This window comes from Schistocerca nitens, chromosome 2 (genome assembly GCF_023898315.1).
Source record: "Schistocerca nitens isolate TAMUIC-IGC-003100 chromosome 2, iqSchNite1.1, whole genome shotgun sequence".
Taxonomy (NCBI): Eukaryota; Metazoa; Arthropoda; class Insecta; order Orthoptera; family Acrididae; genus Schistocerca; species Schistocerca nitens.
This window is the reverse complement of record NC_064615.1, coordinates 796,752,608-796,759,607: the sequence shown is the minus strand read 5'-3', so window position 1 is coordinate 796,759,607 and position 7,000 is coordinate 796,752,608.

Genomic DNA, 7,000 nt, shown 5'->3' with positions numbered 1-7,000 from the left:
CACTATGCCTATAGCACACCCACAGCCGACATCTCACGCATACCTCATCATACGTTCGCATTCACACTTTGCAGACAATTACCATATCTAATATTAAAATGATCGTCTATATTTAAATAACCCTATCTTACTAATTATCATCAGGCTCTTCCCTGAGTGTCGGAAGGGCACTCAGGTGTCTTTAGTTGTGGGGTCGAGCCATGTAGGGGCTTACATGGAGCCGTTACAATACCGATCGGTGTTGTGTCTGGGGTGTTTTCCTCCGCCACCCATAATACAAGCCGGCCGGAGTGGCCGAGCGGTTCTAGGCGCTGCAGTCTGGAACCGCGCGACCGATGCGGTCGCAGGTTCGAACCATGCCTCGGGCATGGATGTGTGTGATGTCCCTCGGTTAGTTAGGTTTAAGTAGTTCTAAGTTCTAGGGGACTGATGACCACAGAAGTTAAGTCCCATAGTGCTCAGAGCCATTTGAACCATTTGAACCCATAATACAACGGCGTGATTTCAACGTTGGGCTTCGGGGTTCTGACCTGCATTGCAGAGGAGTCGAAAGAAAGGATGAGTTTGCATATGAAGGGGTCTGACGACCTCCCCATCGTGTTGTACCACCACAATGGCGTTGGGAAGGAGTGTGGTGAAATTTGGTGCCAAAATGCAGTTTCATAAGGGAGCTCTGGCCTTTTCTTCGCAAGTGTTTTTTTAGGTGTCACAGAGCCCGAGGATCATGTCGCAGGGTGCCAGTGTAGAGGAAGGTTTTAAGCCCCTTTGATCCAAATTTCGGTTTTCTGCGTCGCAAAGAAAGACAATTACGGGATATCAAAAAAGTGACTCTTTAACTGTGTTTTGCTGTGCATTGCTCGCTTATTACTTCTTTGCTTATATCCACTACTTGTATGACTTAATACTATAGGATGTTGAGTGAGAAATATTCACGACCCTCCTTCTCATACTAGTTTTCATTTTGAGTCTCACTGTTTCCTTCTAGAACGAATATAGTGAATCGTAATCAGATTTATTTGTTGGCCCACCCAACACTAAAGTAGTGAATAGCCATCTTCTACCAAATTCCTTGCTCTGAGAGCGAAAGTGGGCAGTGTTTACATTGTTGCTATAGGCGTAACAGTTAATGGCTCTGTCACTGAACCGCATTAAAACGCATTGAGTCAATTATTGTAAATGCCTTCAATTTCCTGCTTCCACCCGTCGGAAATGTTGACTGTAGGGCAATTAAAAAGTAACTGACGTATGGTATTAAATGCCGTTATTGCGAAAGACAGATCTCGTCGACGACGGCTCTTAGAAAGGTAGCACAGGTTCAGATTCGAGACACAAATTCAAAGACAGTATCCCAATTATTTGCCTTATGCGGAAAAATAAATCAGGATAGCATGACAGGCATTTGAACTGCCCTCCTTCTCAAGCCGCGTCCGGAGTTTAACTATTGCGCCACCTCGGTTGGTCCATGCGCCTGCACTACTGTACGTGTCCGAAAAGCTGACTAATCGAATTTCCGGGTTAGCGGCGACAGTGTCTCAAACCAGAACACCCACAGGGTACAGTCCTCGGGATTTCGGCGGCTGTGGCAGACGCTGCGGGCCGCGTCGCCCGCTCTGACTGGAAGGTCAGCGCCGCTGCGGCCGCCCCTAGGGACGCCGGCTAGCTGGCTGACTTCCTCCCGTCTCCTCGGCGGTGGCGGTTGTTTCGCAGGGCGTGGGAAGAGGAGCGACGGCGCAGCCGGGGTAGGTCCAGGAGGTGGCGGTCCGCGGATCAATACCAGGCGCGCGCACGGCGGCCCGAAAAATGGCCTGCGGGCCGCCTCGAGGCAGCGGGGGCTCAGAGGGAACGAGGGAACCTCTCCGGACCGTTTGTGTCCAGTGCCCTCTGCCTTCGGCTCCGTCTGGATTACTGAAGATCTTCTCTAGTCATGTCTCTTAGCAGTAGAGGATGCGCTACAAAAACAAACTTGTGCCAAGACTAATGAAGACGCTGAGTAACGTTTACTTAAAAAAATGAAAAAAATGATATTAGCAAACCGAACTCTTATGCTTCTCCACCACAGAGACGCAACACCAGGACGCGTTGTGAATACTGGCCGGTATCAGGCGAGCCTAGAACGGATGTGAAACGTTATAACTATTTCACGACTCGCAGCTATTACGTCTGCAACTAACAATTCAAAATGCTTCGGCGTTCTAAAAGTCTCCAGTAGCGTAAAATTTCAGTGTGTGATATCAAGCCGGCCGGTGTGGCCGAGCGGTTCTAGGCGCTTCAGTCTGGAACCGTGCGACCGCTATAGTCGCAGGTTCGAATCCTGCCTCGGGCATGGATGTGTGTGATGTCCTTACGTTAGTTAGGTTTAAATAGTTCTAAGTTCTAGGGGACTGATGACCTTAGATGTTAAGTCCTATAGCGCTCAGAGCCATTTTTTTGTGATATCAAAAATAAAAATAAATAATTACAATAAAAAGCATATTTATTACTGCAGAGATATGACGGTAGTTTTGGAAGGTGGTGGTGTTTTCTCTAAATTTTCCTCTCTGATCTCAGTTCTCCCATTTAGAACCAAGTGTAACTGTCTCTTATTATTTAATTTTGCCTGTGTGTTATTAATTCTTGTTTTCAAACTTTGATTTTCTCTATCATTTTGCCAATAAATAAACATATACACACATTTCCTCAATTAATATTGCTACTAATACATATTTTTACGATTACTTATCATGCCGATTAGGCTGTTAATAGAATTATTAACTTGCTGGGCCACAATTTCGTTAACAAAAAGCACACATAACATATTCGTAAAACGTTAAATAGTGATAAAGAAATAAATAAATTTATCAGTACAGCATGCTAGAAGTTCGTAAATAAATTTGTCAAAAACAACTGAAAATATGAATATCGAAAGTATTATCATGTATCTGAAAGTTGCCTGCGAAGTTGTGCCAGGTAACCGAAAGTTGGTAGGTGTGTTTCTGCATCTGAAAGATGATGTCTATTTACTATTTTCGCCAGCCGCATAAGAGTGGCGTTAGTAGCGCCGCTGTGAGCAAGCAAATCAGGTTTGCTTTAAATACATGCTGTAACGGTCGTGAGCGTCAGTTAACTTTGAGATTGGACGTGAAAAGTTGATTTTAGTCAGGAAAGCCTTTAAGGCGACAAAGACACAGCTATCAACATCTAACTGAGTTTGAAAGAGGTCGAATAGGGCTATGAGAAGCTGCATGTTCTTTCTGCGATATTGCAGGAAGGCTTGGTAGGAATGTAGCCACTGTACATGATTGCTGGCAGCGGCGGTCACGAGAATGTACAGTCGGAAGAAGACCTGGCTACACACGACCACGTGGTACTGCCAAGAGAGAAAACCATCGTGTTCGGCATATGGCCCTACCTCATCGCACTGCATCTGCAGCAGCAATTTTAGCAGCAGTTGGCACCACAGTGACGCAATGAACTATTACAAATCTATTACTTCAAGGACGACTCTGAGCCAGAATCCCGATAGCGTGCATTCCACTGATCCCAAACTACTGCCAAGCGAGAGCACACTTGAGGGCAGGTTGAAGGTCTGATGAAAGCTGTTTCTTCCCCGGTGGCACGATAGCCATGCGTTGGTTAGGAGAAGACCAGTTAAGGGCTTGCAGCCGACCTGTCAGGGTGCTAGACATACTGGACCTACACCTCGCGATTTCTTATGACAGCAGGAGCACTCTCGAGGCTGTACCACACACCCTGATTGCAAATTTGTACGTCAGTCTGGCGATTCGATCTACTGTGCTGCCATTCATGAACAGCATTCCATGTTTTTGTTCCAACAGGATAAGGCTCGCCTACATACCACTGTTGTAGCTGAACGTGGCCTACGGAGTGTCGACATGATGCCTTGGACTGCTCCATCACCAGATCTGTCTCTGATCGAGCACGTGTGGCACACCATCGGAAGACAGCTCCCGCGTAATCCACGTCCAACAATAACCCTTCCTGCACTGATCGACGAAGTGCAACACGCATGGAATTCTACCCCACAAACTGACATCCATCAGCTGTACAGCACAATGCATTCACGTTTGCCTGCTTGCATTCAATATTCTGGCTGTTACACCAGTTATTAACATACCAGCATTTCATGTTTGCAGTGGCTGATCTCGCGCTTACATTAACATGTGATCTTGCAATGTTTGTCACTTCAATATGTTATTTAGACGAATGTATTCCCGAAATTTCAGTACTCTCTATTGAATAAGTTTTGGTGTTGCGATTTTTTTTTCCGTCCGTCTATGTACAAACATCATACAGACTTTACTCTCTCACTTAAGTGCACAGTAGGAGATGGGTACCTGTTATAAAGTGATAACATTAGCTTGTTTAGTTACCAAATGTATCTTTTATTGTTTAGTGGGGTGTGGTCTATTTTCACAGCACCTAGCAGATTAAAACTATGCTGCGTCCCTTTCATCTACGATAGATACGAAATAGTTCTTGCAGTTACCAAGTGAAGCCATTTGGTCACACCTAAGAAAGATGCGTCAACTGAACTTGACGACTCAGTTGCAGACATACAAAACGTGCGACTTCTCGTCGCTAAACGAAGCAATCAAACGAACACTTTCCTTAAAGATATGTGTGACTTGTACTTCTTAGGCTTCATTTGTGAAATTAAGGCTATGTATTCGAGGTGAACAATTTTTCCACACAATGAAACTTAATAATACAGCTACAGCAGCTCAGCGTCTCAACTCCAGTATAGAAAAAAAAATTCAAAACACTGCATATTTTACTCTCTGATAGTAAATGCATTATCGCAATAGATTTACTGACACTGAAATATCCAGTGAATGATCAGATATCCGGTGTCCTAAACGCAGTGTGGTTTGAAACAACTGGAAGTCATTCCACACACCCTCAAATACGCAGTCTCGAAGTAATCTACTTTTCTTACTTTTTTTGACTTTTACTTACTTTCTTTAACGGATTTCATTTTTAATTGCCATCGAGACTTATTAGTTCTCACGCAAGCAAGAGATGTAGATAAGGTTCATAACATTCTCAATTGGGTTTCTGTTTTTCTTTTAAGTAGCAAAGTTGAATGCGATTTTCACCACTTCAAAATTACAGAATATTTAACATTTCCAGTTATTTCTTACAGTATCCAACCTTTATATGCACTTGACACGCTATTTAACAGGTATTCATCACCACAGCGAAATTAAAACAGAAGTCAGATTACAGTTTCAATAACACACCAATTATTAAGAACAAATCCATGACATTCGACAAATCATTACATCCCCAGTGAGAAAAACTTGCACTTTAAAAATCGTACTAGATCGCTGACGCCGGTATGCTGTTCATTGTGGCCCTGGCGATAATTATTCCTTCTTGCTGGTTTCATTGGAATGTTAGGATATTACGCTTACGTAGGCTAGGAGTGCGATGCAGCTACTCTCGTTCAATAATTGTTATATAAACAACGAATCAAGAAAGGGAATTTTAGTTCGTTTTTTAAACATTTCCTGTTACTATTTAAATAAATATATTCTGTTTACCCAATAGTATTTATTTTACAGTGTTTCAATAACCACATAGGTAACATACATACTAAACATTTCCTGTTACTATTTAAATAAATATATTCTGTTTACCCAATAGTATTTATTTTACAGTGTTTCAATAACCACATAGGTAACATACATACTTAAAATTTTGTATTAAGCATTTGATTATTACTGACATAGAAAATATGTTTACAAATGCCATGTGTGTCTATGTCGGATTGCAGACCCGAAGATGACAGCAAAATGCTGCTTAAACCGGTCCTACATTCAAAATAAATACTTAATTGCGATCTTGGCTCTGAAGTATTTCTTAAAATATAAGCTTAGGCTTCTGTGGACATTGTCACAGTAAACGAAAACACCCTGAAGAAGGTCATTTGCAACAGTGACCGAAACGTCGGTAGCTTTATATATTGACAATCCGGTCACAAATGCAGAAAAATTTAATTGACTATTTCTTAAAATACTAGAATTTACAGATCGCCCCCTGATCTAGACGTCTGTAACATACAACAATTAAATTTACTTTAAAGAAATCCCGTATGATGACAAGCCGTAGTGTTAGTCGCCAGCTGTGTGCCAGACCGTAACCTAAACCCAAAACCTTGGCCTTCTTGTAAAATCTTATTTTCGACTGAGCTATCCAGATAACACACGAAACCTTATCGCCAAACATCTACTCTAGTTCTGTAACTTCACAAAGTTCTTTCCTCGTATGTTGCGAGACTAGTACTAGGGGGAGGAAGAATATTTCGAAGAGATGTCTTAGCCACAGTCTAGAAGATTTCTTCCAGAATAAATATTTTGCTCTGTAGCCAACTATGCGTTGTTTTGAAGCTTCATAGCAGAGATGTCTGATCCAGGATTGTGCGTCTCCCCTGATGGGCCGGTCGATAGGAGCATAACCCGCAGAAAGCGACATTCTGGGTTCGAGTTCTGGTGCGACAAAAAGTTTTCATCTGCTAGGAAGTTACAGTATGATTTAGTGGTGATTGATAAATATAGCTGTTCAATAGTGTTGTAAGATACTTTATTTCGTCACCCGCTCCCCCCCCCCCCCATTTCCCCTCTCATGACGTTAATAGAGGCTACCCCCCTCAACTCATAACCTGGTTACGCTGTTGTGTGAACGGTAACGTTAGGTGTGCTTCTACAATGCTTTCTTCCATGTAATAGCAACCTAACTCTCTCATCCCAAATACTTTAAAGAATCAAACTCTGTTTCAAGAGAAGCTTGTTTCTCACGTATTTCAATGTTTAAGATATATCTCCTGTACTGTGTGTCTTATGATGGTATAATTTTGCAGCTACGTTCAGTGGTACATGTGGATTTTGTCTGAAATGTGTGTTGCGTGTAGAAGCACTAATAAAGAAATAATTATGCCTGATCCTAAAGTTTTACTGCATTCATAGAGAAGGTGTAGCGAGTGATATTGTGGGCCATGACA